Source organism: Anabrus simplex, chromosome 1, assembly GCF_040414725.1.
Source record: "Anabrus simplex isolate iqAnaSimp1 chromosome 1, ASM4041472v1, whole genome shotgun sequence".
Lineage (NCBI taxonomy): Eukaryota > Metazoa > Arthropoda > Insecta > Orthoptera > Tettigoniidae > Anabrus > Anabrus simplex.
This window is the reverse complement of record NC_090265.1, coordinates 629,019,020-629,035,476: the sequence shown is the minus strand read 5'-3', so window position 1 is coordinate 629,035,476 and position 16,457 is coordinate 629,019,020. Positions and strand designations below refer to the sequence as shown.

General features: G+C 43.1%; 4 non-coding genes across 4 annotated transcripts; 3 read left to right on the top strand and 1 right to left on the bottom strand.

The window, feature by feature from the left end:
* Positions 1–2,714: 2,714 nt before the first annotated feature.
* On the top strand, positions 2,715–2,786 carry TRNAG-UCC (transfer RNA glycine (anticodon UCC)). The gene has a single exon. It is a non-coding gene; the product is annotated as a tRNA-Gly (tRNA).
* Positions 2,787–3,588: 802 nt separating this feature from the next.
* Positions 3,589–3,660, top strand: TRNAG-UCC (transfer RNA glycine (anticodon UCC)). Its single transcript has one exon. It is a non-coding gene; the product is annotated as a tRNA-Gly (tRNA).
* Positions 3,661–6,700: 3,040 nt separating this feature from the next.
* Positions 6,701–6,772, top strand: TRNAG-UCC (transfer RNA glycine (anticodon UCC)). The gene has a single exon. It is a non-coding gene; the product is annotated as a tRNA-Gly (tRNA).
* Positions 6,773–15,984: 9,212 nt separating this feature from the next.
* Positions 15,985–16,056, bottom strand: TRNAG-UCC (transfer RNA glycine (anticodon UCC)). The gene has a single exon. It is a non-coding gene; the product is annotated as a tRNA-Gly (tRNA).
* Between the last annotated feature and the right edge of the window lie 401 nt (positions 16,057–16,457).

The following is a 16,457-nucleotide window of genomic DNA, read 5'->3' as shown; positions in this document are numbered from 1 at the left end:
GGTAGGTATTATGTGATGTCATTTTTTTACAGGAGCAGCCGGCGCATCAATCAAGCAGTGGGGCGCATTCCTAGAGTCTGGACCATCAATATTGTCACAAATAAAAAATATCAACCTACCTGTGAATACCGCATCGCATGCCTTGAAAAGGGCACAATATACACAAAATAAGAGTTCTGTCTGTACATTACTTGGAATAGTGAAATTTTGGCATAATTTCATGTATTATACATCGTAGAAGCCGAATCGAACATTATCTCAATGTCTGTCTGTCTGTCTGTCTATCTGTCTGTCTGTCTGTCTGTCTGTCTGTCTGTCTGTCTGTCTGTCTGTCTGTCTGTCTGTCGAGCAAGACGCCGCTCGCAGAATGTAAACTCGCTTCGCTAGTTTACTTCCTTCGTCCTTCAGCCTCATGATTTGCAAGGAGTTCAAACTCAATTTAAATTAATATATGCCCATTTATAAGCCAGTGGGGCGCATTCCTAGAGTCTGGACCATCAATATTGTCACAAATAAAAAATATCAACCTACCTGTGAAATGGATGTATCAGTTTCTTCGGGGGCTCTTTCCTTCCCTGTGCACCGCATGTGGGTGGGGGACGCAGACAAAGAATTCACCCATGGTATACCCTGCCTGTCGTAAGAGGCGACTGAAAGGGGAGACCAAGGGATGATCAAATTAGAACCATGAAACTACTTGCGATTAGTACCACCACACGGGGAACACCATTGGTTGCTTTTACTTGCGCGTAGTACCACTAATTTGGGTACCAAATAGGTTTGTGATTAGTAGCAAACGACAGCGCGACGGCTTTTACAGTACATGTGATTAGTAGCACTGTATAAGCGACACCGTGGGATGAGGGAACCCATGGTTCCGGTTTGCCTATCATTAGTACCCACTATATGAGGAACACCACGGGATAGTACGAGTCCCTGTGGTAAGTACCCTTATGTGATGAACACCATAGGTTAGCGTTGCCTGTAAGTGGCGCCGCAATATGCGAAAGAGCGTAGGTCTGTAATACATATGCGAATTTCATTACCTGTGAGTAGTACCATAATGTGTGGAATGCCGCGAGTATACGCTACTCTTAATCAGTACCGCAACATGACGAATACCATGGTTCTACTTTTCTAGCAATAAGTACCATTGTGAGGGGCCGCTGACTTGGATTTTGGACCCCTTTCGACTACAAATATCATCGATTCAGTATTGTGCTATAGAAGCAGTCCCTTGGTCAGTAATACTATTGTTCTACGCCAGCTTTTGTGCATGTAAGGCACTGAGGGGCAGTTCCACTGATCGTTTTAAATTAATATCCATCCATCCATTCAATCTTCATCTTCAGATTTTGAATTGTGGTCAGTTGATGTATTTGGGCTTTTAATTTGTCATTTCATTTTGTCTTATTTCGTACCATTAGGGACAGATGACCTAGATGTTAGGCCCCTTTAAACAAAAAGCATCATCATCATCATCCTTCCCTGTGCCATAGCCTTGTGGACTTCTTGTGCAGCCAACACTTTTCCACTACAAGAACGGTTAACACAACGCCACACAACTTCACCGCACTTCTTCTCATTCATAACCGTATACCGATACCCGTTAAGTAATAAACTAGGTTGACCCCTTACTAGTTGCTTTACGTCGCACCGACACAGATAGGTCTTATGGCGACGATGGGGCGGGAAAGGGCTGGGAGTGGAAGGAAGCGGCCGTGGCCTTAATTAAGGTACAGCCCCAGCATTTGCCTGGTGTGAAAACGGGAAACCACGGAAAACCATTTTCAGGGCTGCCGACAGTGGGGTTCGAACCTACTATCTCCCGAATACTGGATACTGGGCGCACTTAAGCGACTGCAGTTATTGAGCTCGGTACTCCATAATTAATAAAGATGTTAATTCATAGAGATCATACGAACGAAGTCTCTGTTCAAAAACAAAGGGGGGGGGGGAGGAATGGAATTTCACAGCCAGATGTGGATATCCCACAACCTGTGGTTGTGCACGTAAGCGTTAACCTGCACTGCCTCAACCCTTGTCAACATTCCGTCTGGACGAGATGGTACTCATTAACTTGTGTAATAATTTGTAAAACCGACCTGGACGAAATGGCACGTTTTTCAAGGAAATTTGTTGATGGACAAAATGGCACTTGGACGAAATGGCACTGAACCAAACAGATTAAGAGAGAAAGAAAAAGATAGAAAGAAATAGGAGGGGCTATCAAGTCGGTCTGAATGGTTGAAGCGTTGACTTTCTGACCCGCACCTGGCTTATTCCGGTAGATTTACTGACACGTAAAAGAACTCTTGCAGGACCACATTCCGACACGTCGGCGTCTCCGAAAACCGTACAATTAGTTAGTGGGATGTAAAGCCAATAACATTATTATTATTATTATTATTATTATTATTATTATTATTATTATTATTATTATTATTATTATTATTATTATTATTATTATTATTATTAGAGGGTACCAAGCACACTAAATCCGATCCTCTTGGGACTCTACCCCCTGATCATGCAGCTTCTAATCCCTTTTTGTCTGAGCTCTGCCAATGAATAATTAATTCCAGTACTTGTATCATACCATTGCAGACTTGTGGAACTGGTTATGCATCTACCTGCAGGTGAAAGCTTTCTGCTGACGTCAGTAAAGGACAGTTTGTGTATTAAACCTTTTCACTGGTTAGAGAAGGTGCGATGCGATGGTGGTGTAGTGGTGAGCATAGTTGCCTTCCAAGCAATTGATCCGAGTTCGATTCCCGGCTATCGCACACTCTTAAAATTGTCGGTAATGTGTTCTTAGCTAATATTAACTTCTAGACTGGAAACGCAAATGGTCAGGAAGGTTGACCTGATCGTTCATGAAGAAAGAATATTTTCCAGAATAAACTTCGTTTTCCCCAACTTTATGGTACTAGAGGGATCAAAGCTTATGAGATGTGTAGACCGGGGGTTCATAGCTGCGTCTGTATTCACTTAATTCTTCTTCTTCTTCTTCTCATCAATCTGGTTACCCAGATTCCGTTTTTCCCTCGGACTCAGCGAGGGATCCCACCTCTACCGCCTCAAGGGCAGTGTAGTGGAGCTTCAGAATCTGGGTCGGGGATACAACTGGGGAGGATGACCAGTACGTCGCCAGGACGGCCTCACCTGATATGTTAAACTGGGGCCTTGTGGGGGGATGGGAAGATTGGAAGGAATAGGCAAGGAAGTGGAAACGAAGAGGCCGTGGCCTTAACTTAGGTACCATCGCGGCATTTGCTTGGAGGAGAATTGGGAAACCACGGAAAACCACTTCCAGGATGGTTGAGGTGGGAATCGAACCCACCTCTACTCAGTTGACCTCCCGAGGCTGAGTGGACCTCGTTCCAGCCCTCGGACCACTTTTTCAAATTTCGTGGCAGAGGCGGGAATCGAACAAGGGCCTCTGGGTGTGGCAGCTAATCACACTACCATACCATACCATTGCTGACTTGTGGAACTGGTTATGCATCTACCTGCAGGTGAAAGCTTTCTGCTGACGTGAGTAAAGAAGAACTTGTGTATTAAACGTTTTCACTGTTCAACCAAGGTGCGATGGTGGTGTAATGGTGAGCATAGTTGCCTTCCAAGCAGTTGATCCGGGTTCGATTCCCGGCCATCGCACACTTTTAAAATTGTCAGTAATGTGTTCTTAGCTAATATTAACTTCTAGACCGGAAATGGTCAGGAAGCTTGACCTGATTGTTCATGAAGAAAGAATATTTTCCAGAATAAAAGTTTTCACAAACTTTATGGTATTAGAGGGATCAAAGCTCATGAGATGTGACGACCAGGGGTTCATTGCTGGGTCTGTATTCACATAGTATTGTCATGTTATTCTCTGTCATTTATACAGTCCGACCTCTCTCTGTTAATACTTGCTCTATTCCCACTTGTACCGTAAATCCACAGAGGGGGGCTTTAATAATAATAATAATAATAATAATAATAATAATAATAATAATAATAATAATAATAGTAATAATTGTTCTGAGGTATCTGTGGAACAGCAGAGGTGAAAGAAGGTGCGGGGGTGAACAGGTCTCAGAATTCGAAATTAAAGTTAAGATAAAATTTAACAAGGTTATATTTTCTTAGCAAAATCAAGAAATATCAAGAATGGCAGGTACAGAGTAGCAAAGCAACTATTCGAGAATGTATAATTACAGAGTTACAGGATTTGGGCTCCGAGAGCCAGTCACACAATTCTTGAGCAATGAGCCCAACCTTCCTTCTATACAAGGTTCAACAAAGGGGCAGAAAACCCCAATCATGCCTAGGAGCACTTGCTCCCCTTTACACAGTAAAGCCTCCTCGAGGCACGCAAAAACAAATTTTTATTTTGGAAAGAGCAACCCGCTCTCAAAGTGCTAGCCTATCAAAGGCCACACCAAATTCCACCTTCAAGCTGTCCTCCAAGGACATAGACACAGGGGTACAAATACCCAACCTACTGAGGCCTATTAAGTGAAGAAACAGAAATATTACATGGCCTCGATAACACCAACTTGAGAGGAGGCACAACTGCACTCCTAATATATTTTACTAAAACCTACTTGGCACTAGGCCGCTTATGCAAGGGCTAATCCCATACTAAAGAGGTGACTTATTTGAGAAGACAATTTACATTACGCTAGACTGGAAGAAACGGTTGAGAAAAATAAGTTCACCTCAAAGCAATATTTGTGGGAGCTCGAGAGGGTTAAGCACTCTCTATCCCAATTTGTAGTTTAAAAGATAGAATATATACTAAGTGTCTTTACATTTTAGGGGAAAAGTTACATGGTGGAAAACCTTCGGACCTGCCCCGAGAGTTAAACTGCTGAGCTAGCAAAAAAGAAGTTATTAAACGGCCATTACCTTGTGGTTGAACTGCTGCCCGAAGACAGAGGCGCTTCCCGCCCCCTGCTACGTACTTTACACACTGAAAGATGTTACAGAAGTGGCGCGGAGACCCGAAAATCAGCAGTTTATATACTCTCGCGGAAAGTTCGAGGCGTTTCAGGAATGAGAACACCCTCCCACAAGAATTTTATTGGTTAGGGTTAAGCAACATATCCACGTTGAAGAAGATACATCTGATTGGTCATAAATTAATTAAAGAAATTCGGGATTGGCTAAATTCAAAACAAGGGGAAAGAAAGGGTTAATATTGCCAACTTAAACAATAACTGAAAGAAATTTAACAAAGAACAAACTTATAAACACAAAATTTCTTAAAAAACATAGTTCTTTCACTTCGCACTAGGGTGCATAATTGTATTTCTTCAGTAGTGCCATCTGGAAGAGAATGTCCACACTTCTTACAACAGGCAAAACAAAAATACATCGAAAACGACCCAGTTCAGAAACTTCAAAATTTACAAGTAGTGACATCTTCTGAGAAACTTGAAAATTTACGCAGTAGATAAAGTTCAGACTTCCTCTAGTAGAGGAGTTTCAACTGGCGCAAAGTTTGAATTAGCGGCATGGAGGTGTACCACCCGGTACAATAATAATAATAATAATAATAATAATAATAATAATAATAATAATAATAATAATAATAATAATAATAATAATAATAGTCCGCCTCTGTGGTGTAGTGGTTAGCGTGATTAGCTGCCACCCCCGGAGGTCCGGGTTCGATTCCCGGCTCTGCCACGAAATTTGAAAAGTGGTACGAGGGCTGGAACGGGGTCCACTCAGCCTCGGGAGGTCCACTGAGTAGAGGTGGGTTCGATTCCCACCTCAGCCATCCTGGAAGTGGTTTTCCGTGGTTTCCCACTTCTCCTCCAGGCGAATGCCGGGATGGTACCTAACTTAAGGCCACGGCCGCTTCCTTCCCTCCTCCTTGCCTATCCCTTCCAATCTTCCCATCCCTCCACAAGGCCCCTGTTCAGCATAGCAGGTGAGGCCGCCTGGGCGAGGTACTGGTCATTCTCCCCAGTTGTATCCCCGACCAAGAGTCTGAAGCTCCAGGACACTGCCCTTGAGGCGGTAGAGGTGGGATCCCTCGCTGTGTCCGAGGGAAAAGCCGACCCTGGAGGGTAAACAGATGATGATGATGATGATAATAATAATAATAATAATAATAATAATAATAATAATAATAATAATAATAATATACGTCTTTGAGGTGTAGTGGTTAGTGTGATTACCTGCCAACCCAGGAGGCCCGAGTTGGATTCCCGGCTTCGCCACGATATTTGAAACGTGGTACGAGGACTGGAACGAGGTCCACTCAGTCTCGTGCGGTCAACTGAGTAGAGGTGGGTTCCATTCCCACCTCAGCCATCCTGCAAGTGGTTTTCCGTGGTTTTCCGTGGTTTTCCCACTTCTCCTCCAGGCAAATGACGGGATGGTGAAATTCCCCTGTTCAGCATAGCAGGTGAGGCCGCCTGGCTGAGGTGCTGGTCCTCCTCACCAGTTGTAACCCCCTACCCAAAATCTAACAATCCAGGACACTGCCCTTGAGGCGGTAGAGATGGGCTGCTTCGCTGAGTTCGAGGGAAAAAACTAACACTGGAGGGTAAGCAGATAAAGAAAGAAAGAAAGAAAGATTGATGCCATACCACTGCTGACTTGTGGAACTGGTTATACATCTACCTGCAGGTGAAAGCTTTCTGCTGACGTCAGTAAAGAAGAACTTGTGTCTTAAACGTTTTCACTGTTTAACCAAGGTGCGATGGTGGTGTAATGGTGAGCATAGTTGCCTTCCAAGCAGTTGATCCGGGTTCGATTCCCGGCCATCGCACACTTTTAAAATTGTCAGTAATGTGTTCTTAGCTAATATTAACTTCTAGACTGGAAATGGGCAGGAAGCTTGACCTGATTGTTCATGAAGAAAAAAATATTTTCCAGAATAAAAGTTTTCACCAACTTTATGGTACTAGAGGGATCAAAGCTTATGAGATGTGACGACCAGGGGTTCATAGCTGGGTCTGTATTCACCTAGTTCTATCATGTTATTCTCTGTCATTTATACAGTCCGACCTCTCTCTGTCAATACTTGCTCTATTCCCCCTTGTACCGTTCATCCACAGAGGGGGCTTTAATAATAATAATAATAATAATAATAATAATAATAATAATAATAACAATAATAATATACGCCTTTGAGGTGTAGTGGTTAGTGTGATTACCTGCCACCCCCGGAGGCCCAGATGGATTCCCGGCTCTGCCGCGAAATTTGAAAAGTGGTACGAGGGCTGGAACGGTGTCCACTCAGCCTCGTGAGGTCAGCTGAGTAGAGAGGGTTCGATTCTCACCTCAACCATCCTCGAAGTGGTTTTCAGTGGTTTCCAACTTCTCCTCCAGGCATATGCAGGGATGGTACCTAACTTAAGACAACGGCTGCTTCCTTCCCTCTTCCTTGTCTACCTCTTCCCATGTTATCCCCCACAGGGCCCTGTTCAACATAACAGGAGAGAGAGCCTGTTCGAAGTATGGTCCTCCTTCCCAGTTCCATACTCCCGACCCAAAGTCTCACGCTCCAGGACACTGCTCTTGAGGCGGTAGAGGTGACATACCTCGCTGACTCCGAGGGAAAATACAACCCTGGGGGGTAAATGGGTTAAAAAAGAAAGAAGGAAAGAAAGGAAGAAAGATAATAATAATAATAATAATAATAATAATAATAATAATAATAATAATAATAATAATAATAATAATAATAATAATAATAATAATAATTGTACCGGGCGGTACACCTCCACGCCGCTTATTTAAAATTTGCGCCAATTGAAACTCCTCTGCTGGAGGAAGTCTGAACTTTATCTACGGTATTAATTTTCAAGTTACCCAGAAGATGTCACTACTTGGAAATTTTGGAGTTTTTGAACTGGGTCATTTTTGATGTACTTTTGTTTTACCTGTAGTAAGAAGTGTGAACTTTCTCTTCTAGAGGACACTACTGAAAAACTACAATGGTGCACCCTAGTGCGAAGTGAAAGAACTGTTTTTTGGAGACATTTTTATTTCAAAAGTTTGTTTCTTGTTAAATTTCTTCCTGTTATTGTTTAAGTTGGCTGTATACCCCTCTCTTTCCCCTCGTTTTGTATTTAGCCAATCCCGAATTTCTTTAATTTATTTCTGACCAATCTGATGGATCTTCCCCCAACTTGAATAGGCTGCTTATCCCTAACCAATAAATGATTGTGGGCGGGTGTTTTCTTTCCTGAAACGCCTCGAACTTTCCGCGAGAGTATATAAACTGCTGATTTTAGGGTCTCTGCGCCACTTCAGTACCATCTTTCAGTGTGTAAAGTACATAGCAGGGGGCGGGAAGCGCCTCTTCCTTCGGGCAGCAGTTCAACAAGGTAATGGCCGATTAATAACTTCTTTTCCTGCTAGCTCAGCAGTTTAACTCTCGGGGCGGGTCCGAAGCGTTTCCGCCATGTAACTTTCCCTAAAATGTAAAGACACTTTGTATTTATTCTATCTTTTAAGCTACATATTGGGATAGAGAGTGCTTAACCCTCTCGAGCTCCCTCTCATATTGCATTGAGGTGAACTTATTTTCACAACCGTTTCTTCCCTAACGTAATGTAAATTGTTTCTTTCTAAAAGTCACCTCTTTAGTATGGGATTAGCCCTTGTATTAACGGCCTAGTGCTAAGTAGGTTTTGAACAAAGTGTATTAGGAGCGCAAGTTCGCCTCCTCTCAAATTGTTATTTTAGAGGTCATGTAATTAATCCTTTTCTCACTTAATAGACCTCAGTAGGTTGGGTATTTTACCCCTGTGTCTATGTCCTGAGAGGACAACTTGAAGGTGGAGTTTGGTGTGGCCTTTGAGAGGCTTAAAGTTTGAGAGCGAGTGGCTCTTTCTTGAAAATTGAGTGTTGTATGCCTCGAGGAGGCTTTTCTGTGTAATTTGGAGCAAGTGCTCCTGAGCGTGAATGGGGTTTTCTGCCCCTCTGTTAAAACTTATTTTGGAGTAAGGTTGGGCTGATTGCCCAAGATTTGTGAAGTCGGGGCGCGAAGCCCAAATCCTGTAAATATTGTAATTGTACTTTTATTGCCTTGCTACTCTGTACCTGTCTTTCGTGTTATTTCTGAATTTTGGAAAGAAAATATAACCTTGTTAAATTTTACATTAACTTTAATTTCGTAGTTTGAGACCCGTTCACACCCGCACCTTCTTTCACCTCTATCTACCACAAAAATACGGTAACAATAATAATAATAATAATAATAATAATAATAATAATAATAATAATAATAATAATAATAATAATAATAATAATAATAATAATTGTACCAGGAGGTACACCTCAACCCCGCACATTCATAGGAAGCGCCTTTATGAACTCTATCTATCTAACCAAACGTGAAATTGCCACTACAGGAATTTGGGACATTAATCTGAAGATGTCACTACTGAAATATTGAGAAGTTTATCAGTTCTGAGTTTCCTAAACTGATTGGATTTATTTTGTTTTGTTTGGCTGTACATCAAGAAGTTTGGACATTTCTCCATAGATTCCATTACAAAAACGGAGGTCATGCACTTTGGTGCAAGGTGGAAGACTTGTGATTTAAAGAAGTCTAGTGTTTCTAGGTTTTCATAACAATCAATGTTCATTTATTTTTCGGTTGGCAACACTTCTTTTTCATTCCGCCAGTTTTTAAACTGGCCAATCATGAATTTTTGTTAATAATTTTCAACCATTCCCGCTTTTTTTGTTCACTTTGAGCCAATAAAAATTAAGAGGGTGTGTCCGGATTAGTCCAGAATTCTCTCGAACCTTCCTTGAGGGTACTCGTATATAAGTTGCGGCTTTTCAAGTTTCCTTGTCTCATTGATCGTCGTCTTTCTGAGTGTGTGTGTTAAGGCAGGAGGCGGTGCGCCTCATTCTTCGGCAGGCAGAACATCAGCCAGCTAATGGCCACATAAATTCTATCTTTCTTGCTGTCTCCGCATACTTATCCGAGGAGAAGGTCCGAATTTCTGCAATCAACATTTTCTAAAATGTAACGTTCCGTTTCGGCTAATGTAAACATTTCATAAAGTCTTTAACTGTAAATCGGGGATAGAGAGTGCGTTACCCTCTCGAGTTCCCCTTCAACTTGGATCGAGGTGACTACGACTTTGTAAATGCTATTCTTCTTTCCTGTAATGCCTTAAAGTAACCTTCATTCGAGTCACCTCAGTAGCTCGGGATTAGCCCCTGTATATCTGGGACGAGAGCCCTGTTAGGATTTTATTCTTCATTATCTAGGAGTGTAAGTATACGCCTCTATTCATTTTGTGTTCGGGCCAGTAATCTAACCTGTTCTTTTTCCATGAACGCCCAGTAGGTTGGGTAATAGATACCCCTTTGTAAAAATAACTTCTATTGTAAATCGTGCGTAGAGAGGCTAGAGAGTGTAAGATTTTTGATATAATGTTGCCTTAAGCGGGCTGTTAGAAATGTGTTAATGTTGGAGAGCATGTAAGCTCTTTTCTAAGTTTTCTGTAATTGTGAGGGGTGCCTCTAGAAGGCTAGAGATTGTAACTTTTGGAGCAAGTGCTCTTGAATTGCTGGATTTCTGCCCTTGCCTAAATTAGAATTCATTTGTAAAATTGTAAATTGTGTAAACTTGAGCTGGTAGCTCAGAATTTGTAAATCTGGGTCTTGTAGCCCAAAGCTGTTAAATTCCCTATTCTGGGGTCCTCTATTTTTAATCCCCAAAATGTTATTGTTATTTCACTAAGTGAAAGTTTGTTAAGTTTGTTGTTTTGAAAAAATACACCCTTCAGTTCAAGTTTTAAATTAATTTTGATATTGTAGATAGACCCATTCGCCCCAGCACCTTCTTTCACCTCTCTCGCAATCTACCAAAACACGGTAATAATAATAATATTAATAATAATAATAATAATAATAATAATAATAATAATGTCCTCCTGTGTGGTGCAGTGGTTTGTGTGATTAGTGAACATCCCCGGAGGCCCGGATTCGATTCCTGGCTCTGCCACGAAATTTGAAAAGTGGTACGAGGGCTGGAAATGAGTCAACTCAGAATCATGTGGTCATTTGAGTAGGGGGGGGAGGAGTGTTCGATTCCCACCTCAACCATCCTCGAAGTAATTTTCCGTGCTTTCACTCTTCTCCTCCAAGCAAACGTCGTTATAGTACCTAACTTAAGTCCACGCCCGTGTCCTTCTCTCTTCTTTGTCTGACCCTTACCATGTCTATCCCCCCACCCCCACAAGGCACCTGTTCAGCATAGTATGTGAGGCCTCCTCCCCAGTTGTACCACCCGACCCAAAGTCTCACGCTCCAGGACACTGACCTTGAGGCGGTAGAGGTGGGATCCCTCGCTGAATCCGAGGGAAAGTACGACCCTGGATATTGGACGCATTAAGAAAAAAGAAGAAAGATAATAATAATAATAATAATAATAATAATAATAATTGGCCAACGGAACAAAGCAAGTCTGTGTCCCGCAGGCCGCACTCGTCGGCGGCGGGCTACGACGCTCGGTTTCGGCTCTCGAGCCAGCCAGTTGCCTGGTTGATCCTGCCAGTAGTCATATGCTTGTCTCAAAGATTAAGCCATGCATGTCTCAGTGCAAGTCAAATTCAGGTGAAACCGCGAATGGCTCATTAAATCAGTTACGTTCTTTAGATCGTACCACTTTACTTGGATTACTGTGGTAATTCTAGAGCTAATACACGCAAACAGAGTCCCGACCAGAAGTGGAAGGAACGCTTTTCGTTCGTTCGTAATCTGTTTACCCTTCAGGGTCGGTTTTTCCCTCGGACTCAGCGAGGGATCCCACCTCTACCACCTCAAGGGCAGTGTCCTGGAGATTCAGACTTTGGGTCGGGGATACAACTGGGGAGAATGACCAGTAACTCGCCCAGGCGGCCTCACCTGCTATGCTGAACAGGGGCCTAGTGGAGGGATGGCAATATTGGATGGGACAGGCAATGAAGAGGGAAGGAAGCGGCCGTGGCCTTCAGTTAGGTACCATCCCGGCATTTGCCTGGAGGAGAAGTGGGAAACCACGGAAAACCACTTCCAGGATGGCTGAGGTGGGAATCGAACCCACCTCTGCTCAGATGACCTCCCGAGGCTGAGTGCACCCCGTTCCAGTCCTCGTGCCACTTTTCAAATTTCGTGGCAGAGCCGGGAATCGAACCCGGACCTCTGGGGGTGGCAGCTAATCACGCTAACCACTACACCACAGAGGCGGACAGGGACGCTTTTATTAGATCAAAATCAATCGGTCGGCTCGTCCGGTCCGTTTGCCTTGGTGACTGAATAACTTTGGGCTGATCGCACGGTCCTCGTACCGGCGACGCATCTTTCAAATGTCTGCCTTATCAACTGTCGATGGTAGGTTTTGCGCCTACCATGGTTGTAACGGGTAACGGGGAATCAGGGTTCGATTCCAGAGAGGGAGCCTGAGAAACGGCTACCACATCCAAGGAAGGCAGCAGGCGCGCAAATTACCCACTACCGGCCCGGGGAGGTAGTGACGAAAAATAACGATACGGGACTCATCCGAGGCCCCGTAATCGGAATGAGTACACTTTAAATCCTTTAACGAGTATCCATTGGTGGGCAAGTCTGGTGCCAGCAGCCGCGGTAATTCCAGCTCCAATAGCGTATATTAAAGTTGTTGCGGTTAAAAAGCTCGTAGTTGGATTTGTGTCCCACGCTGTCGGTTCATCGCTCGTCGGCGTCTAACTGGCATGGTTCGTGGGACGTCCTGCCGGTGGTGGCGAGTCTCAAGAACTCCTCTATCTATCAAATGTGAAACCAATAATACAACAAGTTAGAACTTTACTCACCACTAAAATCTGATATCATTTTGTTACTGTGAAGTTTCCTGAACTGTGTGAATTTCTACTTGTTTTGTTTTCCATTCATCAAGAAGTTTGGACATTCTCTCATAGATGACACTACCAAGGAATTATGATCATGCACCCTGGTGCGAAGTGAAAGAACTTTTGATATAAAGAAGTTTTGTATTCTTAAGTTTTTTACTAATTGATGTTCATTTATTTCATCTGGTGGCCATGATCGTTAAGGCGCTGAAGTCTAAAAACGGTCTAACACCGAGGTTAGCCGGTTCGAGTCCCGTTGGTCGAAAAAATTTTCACCATCAGAATGTTGGCCGGCAGGGTAGGGGAGGTGGTGGTATACAATTTCTAATCACTAGATTGCGTGCCAAAAGCCTGGATTAAATTCCAAAACTCTCCGCAGTGCTCATATGGAGTGAGGGCATATGACGCTGTTGATGGTGATTCGTCCGTCGGATGGGGACGTTAAGCCTTGAGCAGACCCCTTGGTGCTATTCGACAGGAGTAGGCTATGTGCCGGCACCGGGTTTCACCCTCTCCCTACTATCATATATCACGTCATTCATTTCATCTCTCATTAACTCCTCTGATGAGGTTGACGTCAGGAAGGGCATCCGGTCATAAAAAAAAACCGCCACGACAAATTCATCTCACCTCATACCCGACCCCGTAGGGAAACGGGACAAGGGTTGGACAAACAACAAACATTTTTGGGTTGGCAATATTTCCTTTTTTATTTCCGCCAGTTTTGAATCTAGCCAATCCCTAATTTCTGTAATTAATTTTCTACCAATCACAGTCTTCTTCGCCTTCTTCTTGTTGTTCTTCTTCTATTTTTAGTGTAACTTTTAAATTCACCAATAAAAGTGAGAGGGTGTGGCTAGTTTAATCTTGAATGATCTCGAACTTTTTCCGAGGATTTCTGCGGATTTTCATGTCTCTTGACCAATTGATCGTCATCTGACCTAGTGTGTGTGTGTCAAAGCAAGAGGCGGGCGTCGCCTCTTTCATCAGGCAGCAGTACACCGACAATGTAATGGCCGCATAACATCTTTATTTCTTGCTAGCTCCGCAGTTTAACCTGAGGGAAAGGGCCGAATCATTAACTATGTAACCTAGTTTTCCTAAAAATGTAACTTTCTGCCGGATAATGTAAAAACATCATAAAATCTTTAACTGTAAATCGGGGATAGAGAGTAATGTACACTCTCGAGCTCCCCTTCATATTGGTTTGAGGTGACTACGTTTTGTAACTGGTTTTCTTCCTTTCCGTAATGTCTTAATTTATTCTTATACGAGTCACCTTCACAGTTTGGGAATAGCCCCTGTTTCATCGGCCTAGGGCCCTTTAGGTTTTAAGTGTTCATATCTAGGAGTGCAAGTATTCGCCTCCATTCATTTTGTGTTTGGGCCATTTATTTAGCCATTATTCTTATTCCATGAAGGCCCAGTAGGCCTTCTTAACGCCGCCCATGGCCCCTACCGCACAGAACTAACTGGAGCAAAGAAGACAATACGGCCCTAAATCTCCCATCTTTTATAGTATTTTTGAAGAGAAGTTTCCAGAACTCTTAACTGTAAATCGGGGGTAGAGAGTACACACCCTTATTTTGATTGGCTAGAAAAGATATTTGCCAATTTCTTATGGGTTGATTACTATTGAAGAAGGAGACAGTAGAAGTCTAGACAACATTGATACATAAAAAAACAATCCTAAGAACTAGGTTGAAAAACCTCAAAAGTACAAATTTCTTTATTGTGCCCTTTCGCCTTATGGGTGCATTATGGAGTAATTGTAGTTTACCCCGCAAGATGGAGCAATTAAAGCTATGGTAGAGCCATTTGACAGTTGAAAATCAAAATATCTTGCAATTTATCAGTTTAAGTTAGATTACACAGATAGCCTTATAAATGGCGCGCAGTTTAACTGGCCGGAGAAGGTGTACCCTGGTACAATTATTATTATTATTATTATTATTATTATTATTATTATTATTATTATTATTATTATTATTAATAATAATAATAGTAGTATAGTTTAACGTTGCACTAACACATTCAAAGTTTTGGATGACGGAAGAATGGGAAAAGGATCGGATTGGGAAGGTAGCGGCTGTGCCGAACTTCCCACTGAGTATCAGTGGCAGTGGTGAGAACAGAAAGAGCGTTGGCTAAGGGTGGTCGAAGAGCATAAATGAAAGAGAGGAGCCTGATGGAGAAGTGAAATTAACACTGGACACATCTATTGGTCGTCATATCTTACCGAGTACCCCTGTGGTATCAAGGTGACTAAACCTAGATTTGTTTGGGATAGTACATATATAGTTTTTACAATTTGTTTTACGATACACCAACACAGGTGTTATGGTGACGTTGGGAGGGGAAAGGCCTAGGAGTGGGAAGAAAGTAGCCGTGGCCTTATGTAAGGTACAGCCCCAACATTTTCCCGATGTGAAAATGGGAAACCACAGAAAACCACCTTCAGGGCTGCCGACAGTGGGGTTCGAACCCACTATGTTCCGGATGCAAGCTCATAGCTGCGCACCCCTAACTGCACGGCCAAATCCCCTTGTAGGGCGAAAATATTTGTCACTAGTCTGTAGAGGCCGACCCCGTGGTGTAGGGTTAGCGTGCCTGCTCGTTACCCGGAGGCCCCGGGTTCGGTTCCCGGCCAGGTCAGGGATTTTGAGGGCTGGTTCGAGGTCCACTCACCTTACGTGATTAGAATTGAGGAGCTGTATGACGGTGAGATAGCGGCCCCGGTCTAGACAGCTAAGAATAACGGCCGAGAGGATTCGTTGTGCTGACCACACGATACCTCGTAATCTGCAGGCCTTCGCGCTGAGCAGCAGTCGCTTGGTAGGCCAAGGCCCTTCAAGGCTATAGTGTCATGAGGGGTTAGTTGGTCTGTAGAGAGTTATCCTCCAATTACAATAGACGTTGTGAAGGAATTGATTGAATTAATAAATAAATAAATAAACAAACAAACAAACACTTTTCTCTCCCAGCCACGGATAACCATCAAATGGGTAGAGAGCATTCATTATTGAATGCATGTATTAATGAGTTGGGAAAATATGACTTTATTATCTGTGAAAATGTCTGCTCACTTGGTAGTGATCGCGTTTCCAATGTGGAAGATGAATCAATCTCGACTTTATTAAAAACGTGCGATGGCCGGGAATCGAACCCGGATCAACTGCTTGGAAGGCAACTATGCTCACCATTACACCACCATCGCACTTGCTTTGTGTGAAGAAGAAAGAAGCTCATCAACGAAGTTACGGTTGATATAACGTGACACTCGAGTCGTGCTTCAAAGAGCTTCTTGAGCACCTTTCACTCGCTGTAACATTCAAGTACCTATAGCTATGAAATGTCTCTCAAGGATCGTGTTTGGGATTATAATAATTATAGGATAAGCCGACGTCTTGTAAACTATGGCAAAAATCGCGTTATTTGGAAGGACGGATAACATAAGTCTGCATGTTATCTCGTATCATCGTATGACTTCTAGGAGACTGATGTATTCAAGCTCGGGGACCCACAAACCACTGCCTTCGTAATGATCAGGCCGTACTGTAACTTCTGTGACGTCACGCAAAGAGGCGGTCGGTTAGGTCCGTCCGACCTGTTCAATGC